Raw genomic sequence first — 16,206 nt, forward strand, 5'->3', positions numbered from 1 at the left:
CGAGAATACGACCAAGGGAAGGTCCGAAAACACATTACCGAGACTATCATCGGATTTTAGGATGTGCCAATGTTTGTGAACAATTCCCTTAACTTGTTCAGAGCACTTTGAATAGCGGGTAGTTAGAACACAAAGAATGCGTCTTTTTGCGAGACTGACCTTTCTTCTAGATTATCTGTGATTCAACCACTAAAGTGGTTGTTACTAGCAAAAGGGAAACCCCAGTGTGCATTCCAAAGGGCAACCTATATATTGCACTACTTTTCACTGTTGCCCATCGGGCTCTGGTCAAAGATACGTACTTAATAGGGTACCATATGGGATACAGTCCCAGTCTTGTGACCAGTTATGTACATTCTGTCAAGGCTGCTCAGGTGGTTTGGAAATGCAATGACCCAAATAACACTTTTCTGTCATTTTTGCATCTTCAGAAGCAGCACTGCCTTGACCTCTGTGTGGCACGTGAGAGGAATAGGGGGAAGTTGTCCCTTGATGGTGATCTTGGGTCCGTTTTGTATTTTACCCACTAATGGTTTTAAGGTTAGGATTGGAGTAGGGGAAGTTGATCCTAGATCTGTACCGAGGGGAAACTTAATTGGGGAACCATGTGTGAAGTTAGGGGATCGGCTAGTGAATAGCCAATCAGCTGTCAGAGTGGGCGGATGAGAACAAATGGGGGAAAGGGGTTGTTAAAAGTAACTGACATCCCTGTCTTTTTCTCTAGAGGCTCAGGTGTTTGAGACCATAAACTGTTACACGTAGCCTCACTCACTCACTCACTCACTCACTCACTCACTCACCTCACTCACTCCTGTTCACAATTCTCATTCTATGCTTCTCATTAAAGGTAAATTTAGTTTGAAAATCCTACAGCTCTTTCTTCCCCATTCATACAAAAACACATTGGTCAATATTTATTGTTCAGTAATAGTTAGGTAGTAATAACCGTCTTAAGGACCGTAAAATCTCCCTTTCTATCCTCTCTGGCGTGGATCTGTAACCGTGGCTGTCCATCCGTTACCAAGGGGAGTTGTCCCAAGCTGGGTGACTCCACAGGAACACTAATTCAGCCGTGGCGTGTTGGATGAGTCACCAGCCATAGAGAGAGGCTTAAAGCAGCTATGTGCTTCAGGGCCTGAAGACAGGAACGCACCCGGCTGTCAAAGACAAGCCTGAGCCTGCACTGTGTAGGAGAGCAGCCCTTTCAAGCTCTTTGGGTGTCTAATGTGCCACATAGACGGTTCACTCTGCTACCATCCGGCAAATGGTACCAGAGTGGACCAACAGGCTCAGAAACAGCTTCCACCCCCAAGCCATAAGACTGCTAAATAGCCAGATTGCTAAATAGTCAATTAATGGTACCAGAAACTATCTGCACTGACTCTATCTTGCACTGATCCTACATACACCCACTGGATTATATATACACACTATATATATATATATATATATATATATATATATATATATATATATATATATATATATATATATATATATATATATATATATATATATATATATATATATATATCACACCATATATATATATATATATATATCACACCATATACACACTCACTAGACTATATACACACCATATACTGTACACACTCGCTAGACTATATACAGTTGAAGTCGGAAGTTTACATACACTTAGGTTGGAGTCATTAAAACTTGTTTTTAATTCACTCCACAAATTTCTTGTTAACAAACTATAGTTTTGGCAAGTCGGTTAGGACATCTACTTTGTTCATGACAAGTCATTTTTTCCAGCAATATTTTACAGACAAATTATTTTACTTATAATTCACTGTATCACAATTCCAGTGGGTCAGACGTTTACATACACTAAGTTGAATGTGCCATTAAACAGCTTGGAAAATTCCAGAAAATTATGTCATAGCTTTAGAAGCTTCTGATAGGCTAATTGACCTCATTTGAGTCAATTGGAGGTGTACCTGTGGATGTATTTCAAGGTCTACCTTCAAACTCAGTGCCTCTTTGCTTGACATAATGGAAAAATCAAAAGAAATCAGCCAAGATATCAGAAAATAAATTGTATTTATTTCAGCTTTTGTTTCTTTCATCACATTCTCAGTGGGTCAGAAGGCTACATAAACTCAATTAGTATTTGGTATCATTGCCTTTAAATTGTTTAACTTTGGTCAAACATTTTGGGTAGCCTTCCAAAGCTTCCCATAATAAGTTGGGTGAATTTTGGCCCATTCCTCCTGACAGAGCTGGTGTAACTGAGTCAGGTTTGTAGGCCTCCTTGCTCGCACATACTTTTGCAGTTCTGCCCACACATTTTCTATAGGATTGAGGTCAGGGCTTTGTAATGACCACTCCAATACCTTGACTTTATTGTCCTTAAGCCATTTTGATTCACCACTTTGGAAGTATGCTTGGGGTCATTGTCAATTTGGAGTGCACCAGTCCCTCCTGCAGCAAAGCACCCCCACAACATGATGCTGCCACCCCCGTGCTTCACGTGTTGGGATGGTGTTCTTCGGCTTGCAAGCCGACCCCCTTTTTCCTCCAAATATAACAATGGTCATTATGGCCAAACAGTTCTATTTTTGTTTCATCAGACCAGAGGACATTTCTCCAAAAAGTACGTTCTTTGTCCCCATGTGCAGTTTCAACCCGTAGTCTGGCTTTTTTATGGCGGTTTTGGAGCAGTGGCTTCTAACTTGCTGAGCGGCCTTTCAGGTTATGTTGATATAGGACTCGTTTTACTGTGGATATAGATACTTTTGTACCTGTTTCCTCCAGCATCTTCACAAGGTTGTTTGCTGCTGTTCTGGGATTGATTTGCACTTTTCGCACCAAAGTACATTCATCTCTAGGAGATGGAACGCGTCTCCTTCCTGAGTGGTATGACAGTTACGTGGTACCTTCAGGCATTTGGAAATTGTTCCCAAGGATGAACCAGACTTATGAACATCTACAATTTATTTTCTGAAGTCTTGGCTGATTTCTTTTAATTTTCCCATGATGTCAAGCAAAGAGTCACTGAGTATGAAGGTAGGCCTTCAAATACATCCACAGGTACACCTCCAATTGACTCAAATGATGTCAATTATCCTATCAGAACCTTCTAAAGCCATGACATCATTTTCTGGAATTTTCCAAGCTGTTTAAAGGCACAGTAAACTTAGTGTATGTAAACTTCTGACCCACTGGATTTGTGATACAGTGAATTATAAGTGAAATAATCTGTCTGTAAACAATTGTTGTTACTTGTCATGTACAAAGTAGATGTCCTAATCGACTTGTCAAAACTATAGTTTGTTAACAAGATATTTGTGGAGTGGTTGAAAAACTTGTTTTAATGACTCCAACCGAAGTGGATGTAAACTTCCGACTTCAACTGTACATACACACCATATACACACTCACTAGACTATATATACACAATCATTCACACACACATTCCAAAACTTCGTACGCGGACACCCACGCATCACACAGATACATACATACATACATACATACATACATACATACATACATACATACATACATACATACATACATACATACATACATACATACATACATACATACACACACACACACACACACACACACACACACACACACACATACATACACACATACATACACACACATACATACACACACACACACACACACACACATACATACACAACATACATACATACACAACACACATACATACATACACACTTCTACACTCCTCATTTGCTGCTGCTACTCTGTTCTTCATTTTACTGTTATTGTTATCTATCGTGATGCCTGGTCATTTTACCCTGCCTTTGTGTACATACTTTTGTATATATAGTGTATGTGGATTCGGCTATTTCAGCCGTACCCATTGCTGACAGGTGTATTAAACTGAGCACACAGCCATGCAGTCTCCATAGACAAACATTGACATTAGAATGGCCTTACTGAAGAGCTCAGTGACTTTCAACGTGGCACCGTCATAGGATGCCACCTGTCCATCAAGACAGTAAAATTTCTGCCCTGCTACAGCTGCCCCCGGTCAACTGTAAGTGCTGTTATTGTGAAGTGGAAACATCTAGGAGCAACAACGGCTCAGCTGCAAAGTGGTAGGCCACACAAGCTCACAGGATGGGAACGCCAAGGGCTGAACGAGTAGAAATATTTTGTCCTCGGTTGCAACACTCAGTACCGAGTTCCAAACTGCCTCTGGAAACAACATCAGCGCAAGAACTGTTCGTTGGGAGCTTCATGAAATGGGTTTCCATGGCCGAGCAGCCGCATTCAAGCCTAAGATCACCATGCGCAATATTCAGCGTCGGATGGAGTGGCGTCAAGCTCGCCGTCATTGGACTCTGGAGCAGTGTAAACTCATTCTCTGGCGTGATGAGTGACGCTTCACCATCTGGCAGTCCGACGGACGAATCCGGGTTTGGCGGATGCCAGGCAAACGCTACCTGCTCCAATGCATAGTGCCAACTGTAGAGTTTGGTGGAGGAGGAATAATGGTCTGGGGCTGTTTTTCATGGTTCAGGCTAGACCCCTTAGTGAAGGTAAATCTTAACACTACAGCATAAAATGACATTCTAGATGATTCTGTGCTTCCAACTTTGGGGCAACAGTTTCAGCATGACAATGCACACGTGCACAAAGCGAGGTCCATACAGAAAGGATTTGTTCAGCGCCAGCTGTGCCACCAGAGACTCTGGGTTCCCGCCCAGGCTCTGCCGTAACCGGCCGCAACCGAGAGGTCCGTGGGGCGACGCACAATTGGCCTAACGTCGTCTGGGTTAGGGAGGGTTTGGCCGGTAGGGAAATCCTTGTCTCATCGCGCACCAGCGACCCCTGTGGCGGGCCGGGCGCAGTGTGCACTAACCAAGGTTGCCAGGTGCACGGTGTTTCCTCCGACACATTGGTGTGGCTGGCTTCCGGGTTGGATGGCGCTATGTTAAGAAGTAGTGCGGCTTGTTTGGGTTGTGTATCGGAGGACGCATGACTCTCAACCTTCGTCTCTCCCGAGCCCATACGGGAGTTGTAGCGATGAGACAAGATAGTATCTACTAAACAATTGGATACCACAAAATTGGGGAGTAAAAGGGGTCAAATTGAAAAAAGAAAAAAAAGAAAGGATTAGTTTAGATAGGTGTCGAAGAACTTGACAGCTCTTCACACTGCCCTGACCTCAACCCCATCAGACACCTTTGGGATGAATTGGAACGCCGACTGCGAGCCAGGCCTTATCGCCCAACATTGGTGCCCGACCTCACTAATGCTCTTGTGGCTGAATGGAAGTAAGTCCCCGCAGCAATGTTCCTACATCTAGTGGAAAGCCTTCCCAGAAGAGTGGAGGCTGTTATAGCAGCAATGTTCCTACATCTAGTGGAAAGCCTTCCCAGAAGAGTGGAGGCTGTTATAGCAGCAAAGTGAGGACCAACTCCATATTAATGCCCATGATTTTGGAATGAGATGTTCGATAAGCATCCACATACTTTTGGTCATATGGTGTACCTCTACACATTGATCTGGTACTGTTACTCCCTGTATTTATAGCAACATTCTTGTGTATTTTATTTGATTCCTCTTGTGTTAGTTACTATTTTCTATTATTTTTTAAAACTCTGCATCACTGGAAAAGGTTTGTAAGCAAGCACTTCACTATAAAGTCTTCACCAGTTGTATTCGGAGTGTGTGATAAATACAATTTGAATTGTGTCAGAGAGAAAGACCACATTCCCACTCCAACCTCCCTCACAGAGGAGCCACATTCATTAGACGGTGATGGTAATGATGTAAGAGCTGTTTTCTGTCTCAGATTCCTCTTCTTCTCATCCTCTCTCTTACCTGTAGGAAAGAGGTGAGACAGGGGTTTGGCGGGGGAAGGGAGGAGGCACTGTGAGGTAGAAGGGAGCGAGTTGGACAAAGAAAAAGCTACGCTCCATTGGCTAGGTGAAGAGGGGGAGGAGAGAGAGGAGTCATTACAGACCATGTGGCAAAACGGCAAGCGTTAGAATAGAGTAAACGGAGGAGGAACAGATCATCGTCATGCCACAGAGGAACCAGCTTTATCCACCGATCCGGTCCAATCCCTCTCCCCCTCTCCCCTCACCTTCCCAAAGAAGCTAAACCCCTTCCCACCAGGTGAGTGAACAAACGGAACTGAAATTACTGCTTCTGCTCACCACCTCTCTCGTCTCTCTTAGAACCCGCTCTAGCAAGTACCTCTGTTCATTTTACAGAATTTGAGAGCAGAGCAATGAACCATGCAGTTTTCCAACAACAGTGCCAGGCCAGAATAGAGAGAGAGATCCAACAGGGTACTACTGCCTGAGGGGACTGTCCCTGAGCTGGTAGTGGGAATGGCTTCTGGTCTTCTTCTCTGAGTCTCTCTTTGGTGTGTTTTCAAAAGGGTTGCTTCTGATACGCTACGATACAGACAAGGCATCAGGCTGCTACAATGAACACTGTTGGAAGGCATACAGTAGCTCATTATGTAGCTCTGCCAGTCATTGTACAGAGATTGGAGTACTGCAACTCTATCTGGTGCTTGAGCTGACATTTGAATCAGGGTAAATTGCGGTCAATTCAGGAAGTAAAACATCCCAAGTTATGTTTAATCTGATTCATGTTCAAATCAATGTTGGGGTCCATTCAAAAACTACATTTGGTTTACTTTTTTTATTGACCCCAATGCTGAATTGAACATAGATCAGATGGAACAAAACATGGGATGTTTGGCTTCAGAAATGAATATCAAACAAACAGAACCAACACTTCAATTGAATATAATTATTGTCTTCGAGGACAGTGTCTTGGGTAGAGGACAGTGCATGTCTTGGGTAGAGGACAGTGCGTGTCTTGGGTAGAGGACAGTGCATGTCTTGGGTAGAGGACAGTGCATGTCTTGGGTAGAGGACAGTGCATGTCTTGGGTGGAGGACAGTGCATGTCTTGGGTGGAGGACAGTGCATGTCTTGGGTGGAGGACAGTGCATGTCTTGGGTGGAGGACAGTGCATGTCTTGGGTAGAGGACAGTGCATGTCTTGGGTAGAGGACAGTGCATGTCTTGGGTAGAGGACAGTACATGTCTTGGGTGGAGGACAGTGCATGTCTTGGGTGGAGGACAGTGCATGTCTTGGGTAGAGGACAGTGCATGTCTTGGGTAGAGGACAGTGCATGTCTTGGGTGGAGGACAGTGCATGTCTTTGGTGGAGGACAGTGCATGTATTGGGTGGAGGACAGTGCATGTCTTGGGTGGAGGAGAGTGAATGTCTTGGGTGGAGGACAGTGCATGTCTTGGGTGGAGGACAGTGCATGTCTTGGGTGGAGGACAGTGAATGTCTTGGGTGGAGGACAGTGCATGTCTTGGGTGGAGGACAGTGAATGTATTGGGTGGAGGACAGTGAATGTATTGGGTGGAGGACAGTGCATGTCTTGGGTGGAGGAGAGTGAATGTCTTGGGTGGAGGACAGTGCATGTCTTGGGTGGAGGACAGTGCATGTCTTGGGTAGAGGACAGTGCATGTTTTGGGTGGAGGACAGTGCATGTCTTGGGTAGAGGAGAGTGAATGTCTTGGGTGGAGGACAGTGAATGTCTTGGGTGGAGGACAGTGCATGTCTTGGGTGGAGGACAGTGCATGTCTTGGGTGGAGGACAGTGCATGTCTTGGGTAGAGGACAGTGCATGTATTGGGTGGAGGACAGTGTACAATGGGAAAGGGATACATTTCAATAGAGGGTTTATCCTCTATTTTCACTTCAGGATTCACAAAAGCAAGAAACAGGTGGTTACTGGGGCACTGATACTGTGCTTGGGTACTGTTACTTATCTGTTACCTACCTGGGGTGTATTCATTAGTCCAAACCATAGCAAAACATTTTGCAACTGAAAACTTCTTGTAACAAAAACAAGCATTTCATATGGGACAAGTTCATCTTAGTCCCTCGTTTCAACATTTTGCTTCCGTTCGGTTCCGTTTGGTTCTTAGTGAATATACCCCTGTTTAAATTGGCACTATTCTTTTGGCTTATCACCAATGCTGTAATCAACACACCAGTTAACCCATTTGAGATGCATTGATATTTAGTCAGGTTGATATCTGTGCTGTACCACCACTACCACCATTGGACAGGATGTGACTTAATACAATAACTACAGCTGACTCCTGATCAGTGCCAAACTCCAAAAGCACATTGTAGTTCACCAGTCCCAATTTAACTACATTCTTTTTTAAATATCTGCATTCTTCATGACAAGTCTAGGCTGCTGCACCTTTCAACAGTTAACTTGTTAGTTGAACACTGGGTGTTGCCAGTTGAGTTGTTGGCAGTTCAACTGGCTGTTGGCAGCTCAGTTGAGTTGGATATGCGTTGTTTTGAAAAGTGAGGCATCTCAGAGATGTCTGGTCATGCAGCCTGTAAGGAGCATGGACTCCTCAGGTATTTAGTCCTCGTCCTACAGCAATAGTATAAAGGAAAACCTCACATAGCGGTGGTGTCAAAGGCATAGATCCTAAATCCTTCAAGTTAGCATCAAACATACGTTTTTCTACTGGTCACTATACCACATCTTAGGGGGTTTGTCCATACAATATGAATATGGGTTTCAATGATAATAACATAATACATATTTTTAAGCACCTTTCAAAAAAAGAGAGAGGGGAAAAGAATTTAAAAAACAATTTCAAATTAAAGTTCAAATTAAAAGCTACTTAGGTGTTCTGTATGGTTAACATGACTCTGTCAGTGGTAACAAGGACATGACAGAGGAACGACAGGTGACCTATCTCAAACTCTGTCAGTTGTGACAAGGACATGACAGAGGAACGACAGGTGACCTATCTCAAACTCTGTCAGTTGTGACAAGGACATGACAGAGGAACGACAGGTGACCTATCTCAAACTCTGTCAGTGGTAACAAGGACATGACAGAGGAACGACAGGTGACCTATCTCAAACTCTGTCAGTGGTAACAAGGACATGACAGAGGAACGACAGGTGACCTATCTCAAACTCTGTCGGATGTGACAAGGACATGACAGAGGAACGACAGGTGACCTATCTCAAACTCTGCCAGTGGTAACAAGGACATGACAGAGGAACGACAGGTGACCTATCTCAAACTTACCGTAAGGCTTGTGTTAACAACAAAACCATGAGAACAGTAGGCCGAGATCTTGTTGTATCATCAGAAAACGTAAAGTTAGATGCTGGTGTGACGCTTCAAAGAACAACAGTTAATGTATTACTGTATCTAAATGCTCAGACTGACACTAGTAACAATGTGTGTGGGAACGGGACAAGGCGTGTTTCTCGTGGTACGAGACACAAGTGTGATTTTGTTTTGAAAATGAAATTATTGGATGTGGATAAACTCACCCCAGTATTTTTTTTAAAAAGAAGAAAAAAAGTTAACAACTTTAACTTTAAACGTCAATACAGACCCGAGTTTGATCCCGGGCTGTGTCACAGCCGGCCGTGACCGGGAGACCCATGAGGTGGCGCACAATTGGCCCAGCATCGTCCAGGTTAGGATGTGGCCGGCAGGGATTTACTTGTCCCAGTGCGCTCTAGGGACTCCTTGTGGCGGGCCGTGCACCGGCAAGCTGACTTGGGTCGCCAGCTGGACGGTGTTTTCTCCAACACATTGGTGCGGCTGGCTTCCGGGTTAAGCGAGCAGTGTGTCACGAAGCAGTGCGGCTTGTCAGGGTCGTGTTTCGGAGGACACATGGCTCTCGACCTTCGCCTCTCCCGAGTCCGTAAGGGAGTTGCAGCGATTGGACAAGACTGTAACTACCAATAGGATATTATGATATTGGGGAGAAAAAGGGGTAAAAGTTTTTTTTATTTTATGTAAATAACTTTTAACCTTTAAAATTGCACACTCTGGATGCTACATTTGCATTAAGCCATTTGCCAGACCTGATGGTTGATGGTAATGATGATATCATTTGAGGTATGTTAATAGCTTGAAATATTATTACTAGTTCATTGCTAATGATATGGTGGGGGGGGGGGGCTTTCCTCTTGTAGAAATAATACTACAAGCTATGTGAGTCACTATGAAGATATTTCCTACATGAATAGTTAGACGCAGACTCAAACTCGGTCTCAGACTCCGTCTTAGTTTGCGCCCCCTCGGTGCATGTTTTGGTTTTTGCCTGATAGCATTACACAGCTAATTCAAATAATCAACTCAGGACCGAGTTTGGGAAACCCTGACTTAGGTTACTGACTGTGACATGAACACAAAGACCAAGAGATGTCCCAGATCCCCTTAAACCTGTTTGGTCTGTGGAACGCCTGGGTCATGTTCATTAAGCACCAAACAGAGGAAAACCCACTAAACAGGAAGGGACTAACTGAACTTGTCTTCTTTTTCTTCTTCATTTTCCATCGCAAGACGTTTGTCTAAGGTGTGTGCCCTAATGAATGCAACCCTGGTATCCTCCAACCAAAATAACTGTGGATGACCTTTCCTGGTGAAATGACATCACCCCCCCCCCCCCCCCCCCACCAGTGAGTGGAGACATTACTCAAAACGTCAACAACCATCCCAGGAGCACCTGGCTCACTGTATGTTGTCTTGTCACAGGAACTAGCTTTCATACCAATCCAGAGCTGCGCTGTAGAGACAGATTCTAAGCTGTGAAATGTTTAGCCTATTCATTATCTGAAACTGGAATTATTTGCTGTTTTACTATTTTAAAGGAGTTGTCATGACAACAACAACTCTGAACCATGCATCATAACTGGAATCATGAAATAGCAGACATTTCTCTCTCTCTGCCTCACACTCTCTCTCTCTCTCTCTCTTCCTCTCTCTCTCTCTTCCTCTCTCTCTCTCTCTCTGCCTTTCTCTCTCTCTTTCTCTCTCTCTCTTCCTGTCTCTCTCTCTGCCGTTCTCTCTCTCTCTCCCTCTCTCTCTGCCTCTCTCTCTCTCTCTTCCTCTCTCTCTCTCTCTCTGCCTTTCTCTCTCTCTTTCTCTCTCTCTCTTCCTGTCTCTCTCTCTGCCGTTCTCTCTCTCTCTCCCTCTCTCTCTGCCTCTCTCTCTCTCTTCCTCTCTCTCTTCCTTTCTCTCTCTATTTCTCTCTGCCTCTCTCTCTTCCTCTCTCTCTTCCTCTCTTCCTCTCTCTCTCTCTCTCTTCATCTCCCTCTCTCTCTGCCTCTCTCTCTCTGCCTCTCTCTCTCTCTCTGCCTCTCTCTCTTCTCTCTCTCTTCCTCTCTCTCTCTGCCTCTCTCTCTCTTCCTCTCTCTCTCTCTCTCTGCCCCTCTCTCTCTCAGCCGTTCTCTCTCTCTTCCTCTCTCTCTGCCTCTCTCTCTCTCTCTCTCTCTCTCTTCCGCTCTCTCTTCCACTCTCTCTCTCTGCCTCTCTCTCTCTCTCTTCCACTCTCTCTCTATTTCTCTCTTCCACTCTCTCTCTATTTCTCTCTTCCTCTCTCTCTTCCACTCTCTCTCTATTTCTCTCTTCCTCTCTCTTCCTTTCTCTCTCTATTTCTATCTTCCTTTCTCTCTCTATTTCTCTCTCTATTTCTCTCTGCCTCTCTCTCTCTCTCTCCCTCTCTCTCTCTCTCTTCCTCTCTCTTCTGCTTTCCTCTCTTTGGTATGTGTGCACCGTATCCTGCAGGCTCCAGTCCGTCTCCAGGATCATCTACCCTGTAGGTTTATGGTCAATTCATTTATTTTGGTGTTTGGTTTCATCCACTGAAGTGTACTTCCTGTACTGTCTGTATTTGTCTACATGATGAGATATTGGCCCAATAAGTCTTATCTTCTACAGTGTGACAATGACTCACCATGAGCGCATACCAAATAGAATTGTATTCCCTATGTATTGCACTACTTAGTAGTGCACTTTGTAGGGAATATGGCGTCGTTTGGGCAGTGGTGGGAAAACTGAAACTATTTGGTTTAAAATGTACTTAAGTATCAAATGTAAAAAGTATAAATCATTTCAAATTGCTTATATTAAGCAAACCAGGCGGCACAATTTTAATTTTAAATATACGGATAGCCTGGGGCACACTCCAACACTCAGACATCATTTACAAACAAAGCATTTGTGTTTAGTGAGTCCGCCAGATCAGAGGCAGTAGGGATGTTCTCTTGATAAGTGCGTGAATTGGACCATTTTCCTGTCCTGCTAAGCTTTCAAAATGTACCTTTTGGGTGTCAGGAAAAATGTATGGAGTAAAAAGTACATTATTTTCTTTAGGAATGTTGTGAAGTAAAAGTAGAAGTTGTCAAAAAATATAAATAGGTTAAGTACATGTACCCCACAAAAAAACTTTTGGTACTTTAAAGTACCACTTAAGTACTTTACACCACTGCATTTGAGACTCGTACCATGGCCACTTGGAGAAACAGATGTGTTTTTGCTGTATGCACATTGAAGTACATCTCCTGAACACTCATAATTGCACATCTTTCTAATAACAATGAAATAGTCAACATATTGTTCATGCAACGAACAGTATGGCATATGTTGTAGGAGGTGTATTTATCCTGTTGTCATGTGTTGTCTGCATGCCATGCCTGTTAAATCTAAGAAATAATTGGCCCTTGGGGATAAATCAAGTGTAATAAATCGACTTGAACAGGGATCCCACGACACATTATTATCCATTAGCCTCCACTATCTACACTCTGGATAAAGCCAGTTGGAGGAGTGGAAGAGATCCTTCGTAGCGGCAGATGAGCGACACTATTCTAGATCTAATTTCTTGTCTCTGTATCCTCCACCACACCCGCAGATCAAACAGTAGGAGGGATATAAAGCGAGGGAGAGGGAAAGGAAATAACATTTGTTTCATCTAAGAAATTCTTTCCCTTCCAGGTCGAGAATCATTAAGACCCCAGTGGTGGGTTAAGGGTAGACGGACAGACAGACGTTGGACATAAAGCCCTCGCTCGTCCGGGATTAAAAAGGGACTAAGAGAGGCAGAAGACCCAAGACTACGGTAAAGACAGGTAAGACTCAACACAGCTTCCTCTCTTCTCTAGCCTCCAGAAGACACTTGTTTCTTGACAATATTTATATTTCAACTGCAGCATGTCCCGAGATCTGTGGCTCATCTGTTTATTATGTGATGTTTGACACCAGATATGGAAACTGTACATTATAATCAATATATTTTATATGAAACATGGAGAATGAGTACATGATAAAATAAGTATTTGTGCTATGAAGTCCTGTAGGTAGCTTTGAAATAAAGTTAAGCCATTCATCTCAATTCAAGAATTGAACATTCCATCATTGGAGATAAATTAATGAACCTCCCCTTTTAATTAATATAATTAATTGACTTGAAATGTTGAAATGTTGTCCGTTTCTTTCTCAGATGTCCCGCACAGAACTTTTATTCAGAATACTTTGCTCATGAGGGCAGCAGAATCAGTTATGTATAGTGTCATAACAAGTTACTGTGACGACCCCTCTGATCTTGTGAATAGTGTGCTTTAATGAGATGCAACTATGAGAGAGGGCTGAGTGAAGGGACATTAGTGTAGTATGGCCAGTTTAGAGAAAGATTCATGTTGGTAGGAGTACTGAAATACTATTAGAATAAACTCCTGGTTCAGTGGCATGACTGAACCATGACAAAAAATCTAATAATAAATGTTTTGTTGACCATGTTTAGTTGTTGTAACTGTAACCTTGACCTTCGTTCAAAATGTAACCTCTTCTGGACATTCAGTACAGTGCAGTAAGTGAGACTGATACAACCGTTTAGCTCAGAGTGAATGTGTCATTTCAATATCCCACTTCTCGGGACAGCTCCCTTAGTTTACTTTCCGACCTTAGATAAATATTGACTTACCTACTTTAGTGAGACGTTATGTTGCATCTGGCAACCCTACCTGGACTTGGAGATACACCAACCAGCACTTCTAAGTCATGAACTGTACCACTAAACAACAAAAGAGGGGTGGGGTGACCATTCTAGCCCTAGGCAGAGTGATGACAATGTGGGCCTTGAACAGTTGATCAAAGTGTCACATTTTGGCATTTTATAAATGCCATTCTTGTCTGCAATTATCAGGTGCAGGGAGCAAACTACATCCCTTCTTTTTGTCAAAACAAATTGTATTTATCACATGCGGCGAATACAGGTGTAGACCTTACTGTGAAATGCTGACTTACAAGCCCTTAACCAACAGTGCAGTTCAAGAAATGGAGTTAAGAAAATATTGACTAAATTAACTAAAGTAAAAAATAATAATAAAATCAAAAAGTAACAAGAAAATTACATTACAATATACACGGGGCACTGGTACCGAGTCAATGTGCAGGGGTACAGATTACTTTTGGTCATTTTTAAAATGACTATGCAAAGATAATGAACAGCGGGTAGCAGCAGTGTAAAAACTAAAGTGGGGGGTCCATTTAAAATAGATTGGGTGGCCATTTGATGAATTGTTTAGCAGTCTTATGGCTTGGGAGTAGAAGCTGTTGAGTCTTTTGGTCCGAGACTTGGAGCTTCCGAAATGCTTGCCGTACGGTAGCAGAGATAACAGTCTATGACTTGGGTGACTGGAGTCATTGACAATTTGTTGGGCCTTCCACTGACACCACCTGGTATAGAGGTCCTGGATGTCAGGAAGCTTGGCACCAGTGATGTACTGGACCGTCGCACTACCCTCTGTAGCGCCTTACGGCCAAATGTCGAGCAGTTGCCATACCAGGCAGTGATGCAACTGGTCAGGATGCTCTCGATGGTGCAGCTGTAGAACTTTTTGAGGATCTGGCCTGTTTGAGTCATATAGGTATTATAGACTCGGTTGAAAATGTCAGTAAAGACACTTGCCAGTTTGTCCAAGCATGTAATCCGTCTGGCCCTGCGACCTTGTGAATGTTTATTATTTTTATGTATTTTTTAAATTTTATTAATTTTTTCAAATTTTCTACCCAATTTCATGGTATCCAATTGGTACAGTCTTGTCCCATCGCTGCAACTCCCAAACAAACTAGGGAGAGGCGAAGGTCGAGAGCCGTGCGCCCTCTGAAACACAACCAAGCCGCACTTCTTCTTGACACAACCCAGAAGCCAGCCGCACCAATGTCTCGGAGGAAACACCATACACCTGGCGACCGTGTCAGCGTGCATAGCGCCCGGCCCACCCCAGGAGCCGCTAGTGCGCGATGGGAGAAGATCATGCCTGCCGGCCAAACCCTCCCATGATCCGGACAACGCTGGGCCAATTGTGCGCCACCCAATAGGTCTCCCGGTTGCGGCTGGCTACGACATAGCCTGGACTAGAACCAGGATCTTTAGTGGCACAGCTAGCACTGCGACGGGAGGCCGCTTTGTGAATGTTGAACTGTTTAAAGGTCTTGCTCACATCAGCGACAGAGAGCGTGATCACACAGTCGTATGGAACAGCTGGGGCTCTCATGCATGCTCGAAACGGGAATAAAAGGCATTTAGCTCGTCTGGTTGGCTCGCGTCACTGGGCAGCTCGTGGCTGTGTTTCCCTTTTTCAGTCTGTAATAGTTTTCAAGCCCTGCTACATCTGATGAGCATCAGAGCCGGTGTGGTAAGGCATAGCGGGATTTCTTATAAGCATCCGAATTAGTGTCCCGCTCCTTGAAAGCAGCAGCTCTAGCCTTTCGCTCGGTGCGAATGTTGCCTGTAATCCGTGTCGATGCACTTATTGATGAAGCCGGTGACTGAGGTGTTACACTCCTCAATGCCATTGGATGAATCCCGGGAACATATTCCATTCTTTGCTAGCAAAACAATCTTGAAGCGTAGCATCTGCGTCATCTGACCACTTCCGTATTGAGCGAGTCACTGGTACTTCCTGCTTTTTTTTGCTTGAAAGCAGGAATCAGGAGGATAGAATTATAGTCAGATTTGCCAAATGGAGGGCGATGGAGAGCTTTGTATTTGTGTCTGTGTGTGGAGTAAAGGTGGTCTAGAGTTTTTTTTCTCCTCTGGTTGCACATGTGACATGCTGGTAGAAATGAGATAAAACGGATTTAAGTTTGCCAGCATTAAAGTCCCCGGCCACTAGGTGTGCAATATCTGGATGAGCATTTTGTTGTTTGCTTATGGCCTTATACAGCTCGTTGAGTGCGGTCTTAGTGCTAGCATCGGTTTGTGGTGGTAAATAGATGGCTATGAATAATATAGATATGAACTCTCTTGGTAGATAGTGTGGTCTACAGCTTATAATGAGGTATTCTACCTCAGGCGAGCAATACCTCATTGTGCA

The 16,206-nt window shown here is 43.8% G+C and overlaps 1 protein-coding gene across 2 annotated transcripts in view; it reads left to right on the plus strand.

The window, feature by feature from the left end:
- Positions 1 to 16,206, plus strand: part of LOC135506196 (serine/threonine-protein kinase PAK 6-like) — a 39,837-nt gene that overhangs the window by 2,390 nt on the left and 21,241 nt on the right. Inside the window, exons 1-2 of one of the 2 annotated variants that reach the window (XM_064925695.1) lie at positions 5,954 to 6,132; positions 12,824 to 12,957. The gene's annotated coding sequence lies outside the window, so the exon portion shown is untranslated. Of the gene's footprint in view, positions 1 to 5,953; positions 6,133 to 12,823; positions 12,958 to 16,206 lie in introns of those variants that run through there. The other variant, XM_064925693.1, reaches the window with a different exon arrangement.

The sequence above is a fragment of the Oncorhynchus masou genome, chromosome 19, assembly GCF_036934945.1.
Source record: "Oncorhynchus masou masou isolate Uvic2021 chromosome 19, UVic_Omas_1.1, whole genome shotgun sequence".
Lineage (NCBI taxonomy): Eukaryota > Metazoa > Chordata > Actinopteri > Salmoniformes > Salmonidae > Oncorhynchus > Oncorhynchus masou.